The sequence below is a fragment of the Diadema antillarum genome, unplaced genomic scaffold (genome assembly GCF_040938485.1).
Source record: "Diadema antillarum isolate AM-2024a unplaced genomic scaffold, OU_Dant_1.0 scf00000131, whole genome shotgun sequence".
NCBI classification, from domain to species: domain Eukaryota; kingdom Metazoa; phylum Echinodermata; class Echinoidea; order Diadematoida; family Diadematidae; genus Diadema; species Diadema antillarum.
In genome coordinates, this window is record NW_027271020.1 from 2,202,799 (window position 1) to 2,221,171 (window position 18,373).

Here is an 18,373-nt window from a genome sequence, read left to right on the forward strand (position 1 = left end):
CCAGATTTTAAACGCAGTCAGGATTCAAGAACACACAATACATTCTCCCTCAGAGTTCATCATCTATGACCTCAAGTCAAACTTCCTCTGTGTTTTCCTCTGTGTTGTCTTTTGATTATTGCTGATGATCAATCTAAATATCACTATTTCCTTTAAATACATACGATGATGCAGATTCTTGTATATACAAACAATGATATTAAAGGGTCTGAAATCATTTCTCCTGCTGCTCATTCAGCTTCTCCATGATTTTCGAAAATTCCTCCCGAAACGATTTCATTTGCGACGACAATTCGTCACTCTTCTGCCGGAGCTCGTCGGTAGCCTTCAGGACGACACTCGCCTCCGCCTCGTCGTTGTCCTTGTCGTTGCCGCTGTCGTCTCGCTGTCGTGTCGCACTCGTGTTGGCTGACGATTTACTCCCATTCACCTTGTCCGATAACTTCTCCAGAATTTCCAGCACGTCAAAGCGGAAACTCGAGATGTCGTTCTTAATCTCATCCAATTCTCCTGCAGAAGCAGAACATCAGACTTAGTTGTGGCGTTAACGCATTCTTAACAGCAATCAAACTCATAAGATAATAAGTATGAATTCAGCGTTGATCGCGCCCTTTCAAAAATAAAAAAGTAAAGTTGCAGCATTCTCTTTTTATCTTTATGGTCCCTATCTCTCGACCAAATTCCCGAACTCACTATTATACACTTTGCTCGAATCTTATGGACCATAATGTCGGATGTCCCCTATATGACATTGAGTTTGAAACATAAAGATCAGACCTCCTTTGTGGTGCAACACGTGCACCGTTTACGTTGTTTTCCTATTAATGAACACTTTTACCCAAACGTACTTGCCATTGGTGGTCCTACAGATACACCTACAGGATCAACTTGTAAAAGGCGTGCATGACAGAAATGCAGATAAAAGAATATGTTTTTCTTTTCTTTTCTTTGGCGAATGGAATGGTTGGGAACAACATTTATTGAGGCATTTTTAAGATTCTTGTGTATCAAAATAGTCTCCCCAATTATCTCCTTGAAGCTAACGTCAACGTAAGCGCTGCACTGTCGAGAGATTGAGCAAAGATGGACACACGATAAAGAAAATGTTTAAATTCAGCTCTGATCGTATAATCAATGGGTCATTTTCGGAGGGGCTTTTTGAACTATTGTATGGCCACCGGTTGAGTTTCTAGGGTTCAAGCCACAGCTGCAACTTCGTGATCAAATAAAGTATAGCAAAATATTCGGGTAGTCGGCTTTATGATGTGTCATCCACATCGTAGATAAAAATTCACACCTTCGATGACTTCGTGTAAAGTTCCTTTTTTTTGGGGGGGGGGGGGGGGGGGGGCGGGGGTATCATGTGACATTCTGGAGACATTGTACTTGCTTCGGCTGTTGATCGGCTTTTGACCATATTCGGGACAAACTTGAAAAAAAAACAAACCTCGAATTTGACAATCTAATATATCGCCATCTCAAGTGTTAATTTCAGGACAATGTGACTAATGTGACCGTAAGACTCAAGACAAAAAGAAGACGACTGCGGTGTTCAATCTAAGTGGTGCAAAATGCAACTTACACCTACATTGTCGAACATTGCAACTAATGACTCGATCTATGAATTGCTTATTTGGACCCGTTCATTGTCGCGTGTGCCTACATGAGAAGTTGTTTGGGCCCAAATAGTGTCGCGGTATCTCGTTGCAAAGACAAGTTTTACCTTCATCGACCTCATCGGAATCTTTGGTTCTCTGGAGCTGGAAGAGGAACCTCTTGATCACCACCTTCATGAGATCTTCGTGACTGGTCACTCGTCTCAAAGCTGCATTCAGCGCAGTGTGCTGGCAAGAAATGAAGGGAGAAGAAACCATATAACAATCGGTCTCAGATGATAGGTAGCCCGCTAACGGCCAAGCGAGCTTTTCGAACTGTGAGATGTATCGTCAATTCGTCATTGCTTTCAGCCTTACTTATGTCTTTCAAGGTAAAACACTGGGCACGAATGGAATTTCGAATAGGACAACTGCATAATTATATTTGAAGATAAGAAATTTGCACTCAAATCCGACATGTCCGTTTCAATCCCTCCCTTGACTTGTATTTTTCCCTCTTTTCTTCCCTTCTGGGAGACTTCTGGATCGTACAATCTAAGTTTAGTTCACACTTCGAAGACTGAATGGTTATTCTGATATAGGCAGTGAACTTCAAAGGTCTTGATTTTAATGCTGAAAGGAGGTTAATGTCTTCATCAAAATTTCCTTTCTGGAAAATAGATGAATGCTAGCATATTTACGAAAAACGGGCAAAAAACTCCTTTAGTGGGGCAGTTACCTGATCATCATGAACTTGGCCAGGCCTGTGCATGAGGCGTTTCCTGGACCTTCTGAACAGCTTCGCTTTCAGCCAGCGGCAGGCGTGTATGATGGTTTTTAATGACGGTACAATGTTGAACGGTGCGGGCAAGGTGGCGCCCTTGCCGAAATACGACAGCCACAGCTTGGCTCTTGCAAATTTCCACTCGACGTCTTCGTCGTTCTGTTTTAAGGAAAACGTAAGTTAGAAACAGCATGCTAACAATTTGAAGAGTTTGATCGCAAAACGCAAAACGAATTAATTCCATTCTGGTCAATTCGAGATTATTTTCGATTAGACCCGATAAAACACGAAGAAAATAGTAAGAAAGTATGAGATACTTTTAATGATAAACGTTCAAAAATGTTCCATGCTCGTTAAGAAATGTTCCTGTTATGAAACAAGTCATGTATTATTGGAAGGGTTGTAATCTTGATCTATCTTATATAGGGACTTACATCAAAATGTTGAAAATTACGCTTTAATAATCAGCTTTGCAATTTAACTCAGAAAGTTTGCTAAAATGATTATTACTTGATATAATTCTAGTTTTAACCACTTAGTGTTACTGTCGGTTGTATCCCTATAGCTTCCTCTCTTTCAACTTGGATTCTGCTATTTGTAACACAAACATTGTCTTTACTATTTTTACCCATGACCTGGGAGTCCCAGTTGTGTCAGCAAGAAGAATTTTACTGCTACAAGTTGTGTCTATATACATTTATTGCCTCAGTTAGTAGCGTTCATTTTAATTCCTCTAATTGTAATGAAACTAATAGTGCTTCCTCGCAACCGTCACAACTAATTCAAACTACATCTATGATACGATTTTTATATCATAATTATGGGCCGAAAACGTTCATTTTTTTAATGTCTTCACTGTCCCTTCACAGTATCGGCAATGATATCGACAAAGCTTCGGACTTTACGTTTATCTCGTCAAAAGACGTCGACATCATGGCAATGAGCATGTTGAGCATGACGATGACCATGACGGCCTGGTAGGTGGCGTAGAGGATGGTGCCAAAGACCTGAGTCAACAGGTGTCCGCAATTGGGCTGGCCTTCCGGGCACTCCGTATCCGAGGTGTCCCCCATTCCAAACAGTGCCCACACCAGCGTGCGGAACGAATTCCCCAACCTTGATTGTAAGCACGAAAGAATTTACGAAAGTTTGAAATGCTTTCATTTTAACCTCCCGTTAAAAAGAAAAAATACCGGGTGCCCCAAAATAAGCGGAACGGTGGATTTTCAGTACCTTGCGTTCTAAAAGTGGTATATTTTTTGACATCATTAAAAAGAGCATTTTCCGCAGAAGACAATGATACCAAAATCATTAAATTTGGTTTAGTACCTTTTATTCTACGCCAATTTCTGAAAATGCAGTCATTTTCAAATTTCTCCGGATTTTTGCGACTAATGAGATAATAATTTGAGTGCGACACGCGATCCATACGGTGAATATTGTGTAAGCTCGGTGATCCATGTCAACAAAAACATACAGCTTTCACATTGGGCACGGGCCAGGAATAAAAAAAAAAAACAGTGTGTGTGTGTGTGTGTGTGTGTGTGTTTGTGTGTGTGTGCGCTCGCCCAGTATGAAAGCGTTATCTTTTGTTGACATGGATCAACGAGCTTACACAATTCACCGTATGGAACGCGTGTCGCACCCAAATTATTATCAAATAAGTCGCAAAAAATTGAAAATGACTGCATTTACAGAAATTGGCGTAGAATAAAAAGTACTGAACCAAATTTAATGATTTTGGTATCATGGTCTTCTGCGGACAATGCTCTTTCTAATAATGTCAAAAAATATATCACTTTTAGAACGCAAGACATATATATATATATATATATATAATTGAAATTGAAATTGTAATGAAATGAAATTTATTTACGAAGCAATAACATCGAAAACAAGATGAAAGTGCTAAAAGGTAACTAGCTGTTATCATGATATACGAAAATTGGATGGATGATGCATTGAGGTCACTATCTAGCAATGAGAACAAGTGAAAAAACTGCTTGAAAGTTTTCGTTTAGTAAAAAAAAGAAGGGAATTGTACGTGGGCAAGCAAGAAGAAGATGTGGCCTTTGAAATTATAGTACCTTTTTGCAAGCAACATTGTATTTCTTACTCTTTCCTGTTCTTCTTCTTCTTCTTCTAGAGCTGCCTAAACAAGTCTAAAGTCTACATCGTGACCAGGTAAGGTCAGACGATAAATCATCCAGACCCATGTCTGGAAGGAATAATGCAACTCCTTATGGTAAGATTTTAAGCTTCCAGGAATGCGTACACCTTTACAAATATGAGATTTTCCTTAATCCTTCTGTGTCCGGAACTTTGGACAAGGTGTACAACGCTTGAGGATTTTCAGCGCCAGTCGGAACTCGAAGCATACCAAGGGTTAAATCTATTCCACAATATTACTGTGTAGGCAGTTTGTAAAGAGTAATGCTTCTTGGCAAATACATGCACTTTGATTTCCTTGACGAACCTTCCTTGAATGTTTTGCCAATATTGACGTCATGTATATCATTGTACGTCCAAAACTTCACCAAACGTGGTGACCATCACCGCCTTGTCCTTTCAAGACTTTGGTCCAATCTCCATATTTTTTTTTTTGCCTCATTAGCGTTGTCTTAGCGTTCGCGTCGCAGACGTAAAGCTCGCTATTGTCCGATACGAGGAACAAAAAGTTTTTACTCTTGAAATACTAGAGCGGCATGGTAATACACAACCTGAGCCACTCGCTTGCAAGGCAGACACGTACGCTACAGGCTGAGTCACCTCGCCTCCCGCCCGCTCTGTCCCTGGTACTGGAAAAACTCAAGAAAGCTGTAAATTTAGGGTCAGAGCAAGTGTGAGGTGTATGATAATGTTGTCAAATCACTCACGTGCCAAAACTGCTGTCGTCCGGGTAATTACCAGAACAAGTTACACATGGCGCAGAAGAAGGCTAAGAACACGACGCCGAACACGGCAGCGAACCGCGTTATATCTGTCATCATCCGGCCTAGGGAGATCTGGAGGGGGCCCAAGAACTCGCTAACGGGCAGGATGAAAGAGAGACGGGAGAAACTCAGGACATTTGCCATGGCGAAGAGCGCCTCCGCCACAAGAATTGGATCGTCGTTACGCCAATTTTTCCGATCTGGTTGGGGCCAAAAAAAGATCAGGTGACAATTAAAGATCAAAACGTGAACTGGGTGGATGGATCGAGGGCAGCCCTCTTGAACGGTAAGTCGTGTGCTGAAATTCTATCTAGTGTTTTCATCGAGGGGCAATATGTTTCATCCATCATACATACGTCGTATTGACGCCCACACTATGCAATAATGTCCTCATGGAATCTAGCTGGCTGCCCTAATATTTCCATTTTATGTAGTCCTATCAGCAGTATACTGATAATTGACTTGAATTTATCAATCATGAACACTCACCGCCCGAGAGGTAGTACAAGTGTGTTAATGCAATTGGGTTTCCCGCTTTCAAGAGATCGCACTGTTCCTTGCCTCTGAAGTAGCTTTTGGCTCCCACGACGTACATGGAACTGATGGTAATGAGTAAGAGTGCACCGATGAGGAGATTCAACATGGCCAGGTCGATCCAGTTCCAGATGGACCTGAGGTAGTCGTATCCCCCTTCACTCCAAATCTGCTTGATCTCTTGCCATGCCATGCCTGCATGTCAAAAATATACAAAGAGGCCGAAAACGGACAACTGAATAAAGAAAAGGAGAGGTGAAAGTGACTGGGAAAAAATTCCAGGCATTCAAACTATACGAGAATGTACGGTAGAGAACTCAGCCATTGGCTGCGCATTAACTATTGGCTGAATTTGCGTAATATGAGAGGTCGTTCCGCGCGCAAACGCCATCTTCGTTCCGGCGCAATGTTTGATCGCGACGCGACACTAACTATCTGACCGAAAAAAAAAAATGGACAATATCATCGAAATCCGTGGAAATACGGAACTGATGTCGTGCTCTCTTAAAAGCGTGAATATCGTTGGTTTGCTTCGTACTCAGCATGGATGAACCAGCTGACAAAACGGAAAATGCAAAAGCCAAAAAAGATACCAAGCTGTGTGAGCCTAAGACCAGCCCAGCTCCGGCAGCGAAGAAGAAGGCTGCTGGCAAAACACTGTCTAGCGGCGGTAGGCCTAATAAGGCATTCCGCCCCGCGGCTTCGGGGAAGGCACCGCCGAACCCGCCCGCACCAGCTACTACAGCTCCGAACCCGACAGTGACTACAGCGGAGAATAGCACGGAGGTTAGTCCCGCATTGGGAAACTCGAGTCAATGTTCAAGATGACGGAGACCTTGAGCATAGCTCATCATTGAGAACAACATGCAAACACGCCGCGGGATTGATTTAGCGACTTTGGCGAGTGCGACACGCAAAGGGGAAGCAGCTCACCACTCATCATAGAATTGGCGGATAATCGCAGCGTGGCTGATTTCCTATCGGCGAACCGCGATGACGCGGTCAGCTTGTTTTCGGACGTACAGGAGGCAGATAAAGACAAACGGTCAGAATTCAACATACTACAAATGGCTCAGAAATTCGTGGCTCCGTCCGGGATAGGGGAACCACTCGACGAGGATGTCGCCGACACATTATGTATATGATGGGACAGAAACTTGATCAAAACATCTCTCGATGAAGCAGCAACTCACTACCCCTGCCCATAAAACTGGGCATGTCTGGAAACCCCTAAAGTTAATAGTACAATCTGGGAGAACATCTGGCAGCTGGCGGCGTCAAGTCTGAAGCATGTGATGAAATGGCGTTGCAAATTTGGGATTGGTGTATAGTGGAAGACAAATTTGGATAACAGCATCTCAACTAGCAGGTTCCACGAACACAGAAGCAGATGCAACGTCAAGGAATTTCAACGATAATATAGAATGGATGCTAGACAGGACAATATTCACCGAGATGGTGCAGAGGTATGGGTTACCAAGTGTAGACCTTTTTGCTACCAGACTGAATGCCCAGCTCCCAACATACAGTTCCTGTGTGTGTACAATAAGTTCAAGTTCACCCGTGTGACACCCCTCAGGAATGATCTATATTGGCTTTCTATCTCTAAGAGAATTGAATTCAAGACTGCTACACTTGCATACAAAGCCCTCCATAATGAAGTACCAGTGTATCTTTCTGAGCTCCTCCACATTCGCCAGTCAACTTATAACCTCAGGTCCACCACACGTATTGTGCTAACTACCCCAAGAACACGAACACCGCCGAACAGCCGGACGTCGCGCCTTCAATATGGCAGCACCTCAATCCTGGAACAGTCTCCCTACAAATGTCCAATCAGCAGTTAACACAGATCAATTTAAATAACTGTTGAAAACTTATTTGTTCCGGAAGTAAGGCCTCCACTGCTAGTGATCTGACAAGTGTAAAGTCAGTGTTTATTTGTTTTGCTTTGTACTTTCTGTGTTTTGTAAATACTGTTGATTTTTTTTTTGTATTTTGTTACAATTGTTGAAGCGCTTTGTGTCTGTTTAGAAAAAGCGTTATATAAATATTGGTTATTATATTCCTGGAGACCAGATCCAGGGGCATGGGCAGTAGACCCATTCACCATTGATTGGGGACCCCTATAATTTTATGCATTTCCCCCCTTTAGCCTTGTTGCAAATGTGTCTAAAAAAAAAACCACACACACACACACACACACAAAACAAGATTATACTAGGGGAATTTTGATAGTGCCCAATTGGCCGACACAGCCCTGGTATACCATACTGCGTAACATGCTACAGGAGGAACCATGGGAATTGCGAAAACGCCAATTGTTAACTCAACCCATTACAGGTAGGCCCCATTCACTTACACATCTGTCCCTCTTATGTCGCAGAATTGGAGCAAACATTTCGTAGCTCAAGGGATAACAGAAGAGACCGTTGATATAATGGCAGCGTCTTGGAGGAAAAGTCTACAAAGGATCAGTAATTTGTGTATATCAGGAAGTGGCATAGGTTTTGCGGCGAACGTCATTTATTTTGGACCTATACAAAAGTGGAAAATTTGTCTGCCTTCTTTAATTTCCTTTACAAAAATGGAGCAAGCTACAGCACCTTAAATACATCGAAGAGTGCAATCGCATCAGTTGTTCTTCTACTGGACGATAAACACACCATTTCTACACATCCTTGGATATGCCGGTACTTCAAGGGCATCTTCAATCTCAGACCACGCACTCCGCGATACAGCTTCACATGGGATGTAGGGAAGGTGTTGAACTACCTCAGACAAGTAACTCTAGCTCACAAGATTTCAATGTGTCAACTGACACACAAAGTATGTTTTTACTCGCGTTGACTTCTGCCCAAAGAGTGCAAACAATGTCATACTTAACCCTTGACAATGTGAAGATTGTGTGGAGATAGCAGTTGCTGATTTCATAAAACAGAGTCAACCTGGGAATGTAAGAGAGAACGTAACACTGAAAGCCTTTCCCGAGGACAAGAAACTCTGCGTTGTACACTACATCAAAGAATACGTGTACAGAACAAGCACATTGACGAAGGATGTGAACGCACTATTTGTCACCTACAAGCAACCTCATGGGAGGGCATCAGAGCAAACCATCGCTCGATGGATTAAAACTGTGTTGAAAGCATCAGGCATCAACACTGATCTCTTCAAAGCACATTCAACAAGATCAGCGGCAACCTCGTCTGCCAAGAGGCATCATTTTCCATTAGCAGACATTCTCAAACATGCTGGATGGAAAAGTGAATCCACGTTCAGGAATTTTTACCTGAAACCCACAGCCCAGGCAACCTTTCTTGTACAAGCAGTTATGGGACAACAGACCCCTAGGAGGGGACAAGATACAGTTCTTCAAACATAATAGGTAAAGTTGCCCAAAGCATTAACATTATCTCTTTCACATGTCCTCTGTGAGCAATGATTATACTGTCAAAATCTTTGAAGTCTCATACTACGCAAATTTAGCCAATGGTTAATGCGCAGCCAATGGCTGAATTCTCTACCGTACATTACGAGATGAAATAGAAAATTCAATGAAAAGCATGAAATTTAATGCATATTTTATGAGTAATGGGAGGGTAGAGAATTCAGCACCCTCCACTCCCTCCACTATTCTGAACAGCTTTAAATGTGGATTATACAAAACTATTTTATCTCGATGGCAATTGCGCGCGAAACGGCCTCTCAATATATACGCAAATTCAGCCAATGGCTAATGCGCAGCCAACGGTTGAATTCTCTAACCTCCCAGTACTCATAAAATATAAATTCAATTTCAATGTTTTTCACTTAATTTTCTATTTGATAGCAACCTTCTCATTATCAGTTTAAAACGTGCGAAACCTTTACACCGATCATACACTGAAGTAATGAAGATTTTCGTCCACTAAATCCTGCTGCAGCTCGGATAATACATTCAATACACAAGATATTCCAAGCATATGGATCTCTGTATGGGTTATTAATTATAATCTAAAAAGATCAACATAATTAACTTGTGCTTTGATTGACATACAGCTACTGGATTCAATAACCTTCATTGATGACTAAGGTATCTCGTCCACACAATAAATCCCATAACGCTTTAACAAACAGAAAACTTTGTATATGCGTATGAAATATCATATATCTTTGTATATTAAAATATTTTTCTTTTTACTGTAATTAGACAATAACATGAGAAATCGCGATCTAAAAACCATTAACATGACAGAAAAAAGTATACAAATTTTAAAATATTGAGCAATTGTTTATGTTTTTATCATGATTACATTTTCAAATGCAAAGATGACATCTTTAGATAAGTATTATGTTTGATGCGAATTTTAGGTTTCCATGGTAATTATGAGATCTAAAATGAGAAACGGTAAGAAAAAATTATATTTTCTATCACTATTGCAAAATACGAAGAAGATGAATTTCCCAAATATTTCAACGTAAAATGATGTACACGCAAATGACCGAATTCAAACAACAGAGTTGCCTCAAACTCTTTACCGATGACAAATATCAAGAGCAATATTTCGATGATGCTCAAACTTGATGGCCTGATGACGGATGTCTTTGTGTTATCGACGGTTAGAGCCTCCATTAGAGGCTCGCACCTCGAGTGGGTCTCTACGAATTCATTCAAGGACTGTTTGTCGACTTTGAAGGTCTCGGCGGTGACGGACTCGAGGAACATGAGAACTAGAAAGCACATGTACATCGACGACTGGGTGAAGAACTTCACGATCGGACTCCGCATGAAGTCGCCGAACTGAAATGGTGTAAGACAAGGAAAATTGAACGTTAGTGCGTGATGTATATAATTATCTCGTTTGAACGTGAAAATCCTCGATTTTCATTGATCAAAGGTGCAGACACTAGTTTTCGTCATGTCGCCCGGCAGTCAGCTGTAACCGTTTTTTCTTTGTAAATGTGCGTAAGTATACTTTGTGCTTATACTCTATACTTTGTATTAACGTTTCCGCATTGTGAAATTGAACCCTTTTTGTTTGATATTTCTCTGACGGGTAATACGACCACTCCATTTTAATGGCTTGATTTCGCGTAAAGATATATTGGATTAGGTGAGACGCGGTATTAAAGATAAATATCGAGTGCCTCTTATTTGCTACTGGTGATTTCTCAAGTGCTATGCCCCTCGACTTCGTATCGAGGTATATCACTGTTGAGTTGTAATAGTTCCCATGATGTGTTACCATGTTAATTCAACATTCATACATGTGTGCGCCCACAGACCTACAATGTAGTCATATGAGATGGACATACCTACAGACTCTTCTGATCTTCTCTGAAATTCATATACAGTCACATACACAGCCATCCGCGCGCGCACACACACACACACCCACACAAACGCACGCACGCACACACACACCCACACATTGCATCAATACGGTTATCAGAATAACGCAAAAATACAAAATGTACCTTGAAATACAAAGTTACATTGTATATTCAAACGGCCTGTGCGTGGCATTTTTACCTCCTGTCAGATGCTAAACAGTCATGAAAATGTTATGAAAGAAAAATATGTTATGAGGGCACAGAGAGTAGTTCACGTTACGATAAAACAGTTGCAAAGATGGCATAATCATATCTAGACAGAAAGATCCGTCTGTCCGGAGGAGTCTTTTATTTATTTATTTATCTTTTTTTTTTTTTTTTTTTTTTTTTTTTTTAGGTAAGTTATCGCTCTCCTCCGGAGACAGGCGGAAGCTTGTACTGTACATTACTGTGGGGAAGCTCTAACCACTGTCTGTATGGAAAATTGGGTGAGGTACCTCACCTCAATTGCGTCTATTAAAATTCACAGCCCTAGATAGGCAAGTTTTATAGTAACTTGTATAGTAAAATCAACATTTCAAGAATGCATTGCACTCACCATATTGACGATATATCCAACAATATATTTTGGTAGAATTTTCATGAAAAAGAGATGCAACTCTCAGCCCATCGGTACGGTCGTAACAGCTCTTTGACATATGAATCTGTTAGCCAATCACATGCACGGTAGATTTCTACGTGTTCTTTTTTTCAATAAAACACGTACCTCGCATGTGATTGGCTAACGGATTCAAAATGGCAACTTACTGCTAGCGAACGGTGATGTTGCGGTATGGATACAAATTTCTGCGATCTAACCTAGTTGCTGTGAGTATTTCGATGGCAAAATGTGAGAAAGTTACCCTAAATATTGCTGCATAATGTGTCATGTCATGTTAAACTTGTTTGAATGTTAAAAAGCTGTCTGAAATTTGGTTTATCGTAACGATTGGTCTATGTGCGATACGCGACCGCTGGCAGAGCATCCCTACAGGAGTCAGCGTAGCCTTCGGTCTGTATAGGAGGGGATCCATGAAGCCAGACGCAGTCTCCGCAGAACATTTTGTTATCGCCGACGACCAGATACAGACCGATCTTTCGGTCAAAATTATTTTATACCAGTCTTTTTCTTTCTCTGTTAACAATGTCTTATTGTATTCATGTTGACAAGACTTGTTAAAATGAAGTCCTTGGGACAAACAATTTTTCATTGATTAAAGATATTTCTTTTGACCTAAATATTTCCTTTGCTGCAACGATATTTTTGTCATAACTATGTTCGTTATAACGGGAATGCACTGTAGATGCACAACATTTATAAGACATTGCGCATGATGCAAAACGAACAACGAGATAGGCCTTACCCTTCCGTAAGGGTAGACGAGATAGCCAATAACGGAGAAAGGAAGCATCAGCAATATCAGTGGAGCGAGGAGAAATCTTCGCAATTTACTGGTTTGGCGCCACCCGGGGAATCCGTTATACCACAGGGTCGACAGATGGTGCTGGCAGTTAGGATGGGCCACAAACTGTGCGGAACAAGAAATGTTATAGAACCAAATTCAAGCTGGCTTTGAATAGGCATCGAAAAAAGAATATATGATAGACAAACAGACACACTCATAGAGAGAGGGAGAGAGAAAGCGGCAAAAGTGACAAGAAGTGAAATTAGGAGATCATTGGTTGAAGCCACGGAAGTTTGCAAGAGTATTTATCCCTGATATCATACGAAATGGATTTTTTTTTCTTCAAAGCTACAAACGACAAAAACTCTTTGAATTTACCCCATGTGATCACGGAGTGTAGATGAAGACAAAAATATATATAGACAAATAGTTTTTATTCATTGTTGTCTTCATTTTCTTCTCTTAAATTCATTTCTTTTTATTTCATCACATCACCCTTGGTCAGGTGTTATACGTTTTACATATTTTTTTATATTGGAACCTGACTGAATACTTGCGCAAACACACAAAGACACAATAATAATATTTCCGACATCTTTTCCTTCATACAATTCAGCTACAGTTTGCTCATGCATGTCCTTGAACTTCAAATTTGGTTTTATTGTAAAAAAAAAGAAAAGAAAAATGATCTGCATTAATGTCGCTTGTATATGCAAAAGTTTCATTGTACTATTTTTTTTTTGGGGGGGGGGGAAGGGAGGAGTATATGCAAATGTCATAAAAGATTAGAGAAAAGAGTTGGGGCTCAAAGAAACAGAAAAAAAGAAGAAGGTAGGCATACATTCTACGCAGGTGAACCTGTCAATCAAGCGGTATTGTAATAGAATTACACTGCTACATTTCTGATATAGGGGAGGCTGCTATGTCATCAACACTGTTCAGTGTAATTTGTTTAAAAATTTTCATGGTATTGGTTTATCATACATTCATATAATTATAATATCTTATGATTTTGTCGAAAATGAAGTAGAATGAAATGAAGTGTTCCATTTCAATGAAATGCTGCCACCTACGGCCGCACCTGCTTCTGTCGATATTTGATGGCCAGTTCAAGCCTTGGGAGTTGGTTGTCGTCACCTCGTGTGTCCAGCCTGGGGTTCGGCTTTGCTTTCGCAATCTCTTCCTCCGTCGTCGCCTCCTGCTGGAGGATCGTCTTGACTTCGCTCGTGTTCTGACACATATCAATCAGGTTGGAGGCGAACTCCTTGCACTTCTCCTCCAGATCTCGGTATTGGTTCTGGGATGGGCAGAATCAATTCTCATGATGTTATCATTATCTGAATAGAGGGGTCGTTCATCCAAGATGAGTACGGTGGGGGGGGGGGGGGGGGAGGGGGAGGGGTTGTTGAAGGGATTGTTTTGAGAAATGATTGTAGATATTATGATTGGTATGAATTAAAGACATGCTAGTTATTATAAAGTTTATAAATCTTGGATCCCATAGCCCATTTCTGATCTATCATGTTGATAGATATGAAATTGGATATCCACCGTTACATGTTCTCATCATTGTCACATGTCAATTTGTTTTCATTGTGTTTTGATACTTCAACCTTGATTCATGTTTCAGTTATGTCATGTTCAACACTGTTTATTTTGTATATGATTTTATTGTTGCGGATATAAAAACAAACAAACAAACAAACAAGAGTATGACACAATGTTCCTGGTTGACCTATACGTTTGCTGACTCGCTAGTCACTTGGGGATAACCATGAGGGAACGGCATCATTCGCCCATTTTTCTTGTGTTGGTCTCCTGCCGTAACCAATAACAATGCGACGTCGCAACTGTATAACCTTCCATTTGTCCCGCTGGAACGTATTAAAAAAAGAAAATGAAATGGCGCCCCCATAATGATGATCGGTGCAGGAAGTAGCTCCCTACGTCGCAAATTGTGCGGACATAAAAATAGCCCAGAACGCGTAGTGAAAAACTCAGACGACGCAAGCTAAAAATAGATCGACTAGACGCGGGCTTCTGCGCATGCTCAGAACACTTTTTCCCTCTAAACGTCCCCGTCGCGAAAATCTAAAGCTCCCTATTATGTGAGTGGGGACGACGTACTTCTGTACTGTAGAGAATACAGTATCTCACGGTGTGTTCATAATGTGTTTACATAATCGGCTATGTGACATGCAATAACAGTGAGGGGACGATTTGCGATGTTGCTCTTCACACAGTGTTGATATAGTGATGTTCTGTTTCACACTGGATATCATTGAGTCACATTGTGTTCACAATGTTTAAAACGCTCAAAATGAACAGTGTGAAGACATTTCACACTGTGTTCACAGCATGTTTACACTGCGTTTCACATGGTGTTTTGACACTATAGGGCACTGTGTTCACTATTTGTTAGTTGAATCTTACAGTCATTTATAATAGGTCTAATGTGGTAAAATTTGAAACTCTGGCTTATTTTTTACGGAAATTGTTTGCAATACTCACGATTGTGTGTAACCATGATGTCATGTCGAATATCTGTTCTCCATCAAACATCGAATAATTACATTGCTAGTTGCCCCCGATCACAATCCCGACAAACTAAACGATCACTTGTGAGTGGGGACACTTTCTTTTTGTCATTCTGATCTTTTCTTTCTCTGTGTTTTTCATATGATAACATTTACCTTAATGAATCATAATCTCTATGACACATCTTAACATGTTGTTATTTCTTTGTTTACACACGTGTTCTTTAACCTGAGATCTTTTTTTAAAGAACCCAGACGTCTGTTGATGAAAGGGCAATACCTGATAATGTTTCATAAATGAACGTGACAAAGAGTAAATGTGATGGTACTATGAAAAATGACAACTTTGCGTTGACTGAATGAAGACCAGCATCTTGATTGAGATGTCTATTAAAATATGAAAAACAGGAAATTCAAGGAAAGATAAAAAATGATGGTACAGTAATGAATGATACGGCCAACTAAGGGATATCGGTAGGGTACCTATGCTGCTGAAATTATCTTCAAAATGATATCTGAGGTAAATAAGGTTGTGGGTATACTCGTCGCTATTAAAACATCAATGTCATCTCTTTATCAAAAGACCAACCATAACATTCAAATTCATGCGCATGTTTATGTTTAGGTTAAGGATCAATTTCTCATTTCCCGCGGAATGTCAAGGCGGCACCATACCAAAGCCTTGAATTTTGATGTGAATGTGTGTGTGCGTCAAGTGAGTGAGTGTGTGTGTGTGTGTGTGTGTGTGTGTGTGTGTGTGTGTGTGCAGGGGTGGGAGGACTGCAGAGCCCTCTGAACTAGTTCTTTTTAGTTGCTGGTATACTGACCTGTCCACGGTAATAAAATCAACAGTGCAATGCACTTTTACCCATATATCAATTAACACATCGGCAATATTAAAATGAGGAATTTTGTACTTGAACTATCTGTCAGATTGTACCTGCACTCCTGTACTTACAGAGAACGTGCCAATGCTATCATCAAACGTGTACTATGTTAATACTTTGGAGGACACAAAGAAACAGAAAGTGCTCATTATTACAACAACTCTATTCCCTCAAGTCTATTGACCTCTCCGTTTACTACACATGGGCTCTCCTCCCTCTAATGATATTCAACACAAAACCACGCTTATTTGCCCAAATGACATTATCTTTTTAAGATGTTTGTCATGTTTTCAAAATCAGTTATGTTGTTGCAATTGCATGGGAGACTTGAAGATATAACTAAGATTTAAAAAGTTGTGCATACAATTATGAACTTCCGGGGTCTTCATTCTGTTTTTGATATATCCCTATTGTTATTTTTATGAATATTCTGTGAATCATTTGAATAGGTACCTTTGAAAATAAGTGCAAAATAACATCAATTGCTACATGGATTTTTAAAGTAAACCCAAACCCAAACATTAAAGCGAAAGCAGCAATGTTAGCCAAACACTTAAGGAAAATAGGACTATCGATCAAAAAGTTATGATTTTTTAATGTTTTGGTGGCGTCATCGCTGGATAAGAAGACTACTGCAACATCATTATAAAGAAAATATAAGTAAACTTTCTCAAGATTTTATGTCTTAATGAAAAATACACATTTGATTGACTAGCTACTGACATTGATATATTCTCTGTTTTCTAAAGGAAGAAAGTCAAGAGTTCTTTCATTATTGTAGATGAATGAAAAAATGTTGAATTTTCTTTATATTTTGTATGTGTTGTATCCATAATGACGTCATGAAGTGTAGTGGTATCTTTATCTAGCGATGGCCACGACAAGCACCGAAACTTTAAGAATTCACAACTGTTTAATCTAAATTGTCTGATTTTGCTCATACTTTTAGTGATGTGTTCTACTTTGATTGCTTCTTTTGCTCTCCACATTTATATTAATTGGGTTGTGGTGTCTTTATAATAATAATAATAATAATAAGGTCTTATTTACCCAGGGTAGCCTCTTCAGTGTTGCCACTGCTCTACCAGAGGGCCCTGCTATTATTATTACCCTAGCGTTGCCAGGTACCCATTTGTACACCTGGGTTGAGAGGGACAAAGTGGGTAAAAACATCTTGTCCAAGGATGTAAGCACTGGGCGGGATTCGAACTCGCGGTCCTCCGTTCGGGAGTCGGGAGTCTTATCCACTATGCCACAGCGCCGAAGAATGTGACAGTGTCTACAATATTACGTAAACGCATTAACGTGAAAGCCGTTGCTCAAAAGGAGCATTTCCGATTCATGGATTTCTCATCACTTATCTAGCTGTTTATTAGGGAACATTAAAGTGGGTTTTTTGTGTATATTTCTTTTTTTTTTAAATCTCAAATTTCTCACCCATGACTAAACCAAGCATTTTTTTTCTTTTTAAAATCTATTCTGATATACATTTTAAGAGATCGACTCTAAGAATGAACGCTGTGCTTAAAGGGGCATCCCAGACGATTTTCATAATATTTCACATCATGTAGTACATAAATTGACAGCTCCATGTACATATTTGTGGAATTCATTGTGGTCTTTGAACGGAGAAACCAATAATCTGAAAAATCTTAAACAAATTACACTGAACAGTGTTGATGACATAGGAGCCTCACTTATTTAAGAAATGTAGCAGCGTAATTCCATTACAATACCGCTTGATTAACAGGTTCACCTGTGAAGAATGTATGCATACCTTCTTCTTTTGTTCTGTTTCCTTGAGCCCTAACTCATGCATTCTTATGGTGAGCCTGCCATGTCATCATCCATGTTCATCGCAATTTGTTATGATACAGAGCGTATAAAAAAAAGGTAATCCAACTTTGGAGGGCTGCCATTTCTTAATTGTCAGTTATGAAGAGCAAAATGTTAATTGTAAGGAAAGGGGAACTCTTCCTCTTTCCATTGATACCTAATAATGTTGACAATTGTCATGCATGACTGAGCACATGGACTTTAAAGACAACAATGACAAATGCACTTTTTTTGCACTTTTTCCAAGTTTGCGCGTTATTGTGAAGGAACAATGCATGTCTCACTGCATTGATGAGATCTGCCAATGAACGTTGCCAAAGAGGCCAGCCTGTACGAATGCAGGTTTGTGTTTAGGTTTTGTGTTTAGGTTTTGTGTTTAGGTTTTCTCCTAACATTTTATGGTCCATAACCTTAAACATGGCCTTTTGTCCGATAACTTGGTCGAGCTTGGATTTTCATCGGGCTGATGTGAAAACGCCTATTGTTGTCTTTAAAGTCTGTGTGCT

At 40.1% G+C, this 18,373-nt stretch overlaps 1 pseudogene; it reads right to left on the reverse strand.

Annotated features, from left to right (window-relative positions):
* Positions 1–214: 214 nt before the first annotated feature.
* The window catches only part of LOC139720658 (short transient receptor potential channel 7-like), a 33,459-nt pseudogene continuing 15,300 nt past the window's right edge, over positions 215–18,373 (reverse strand).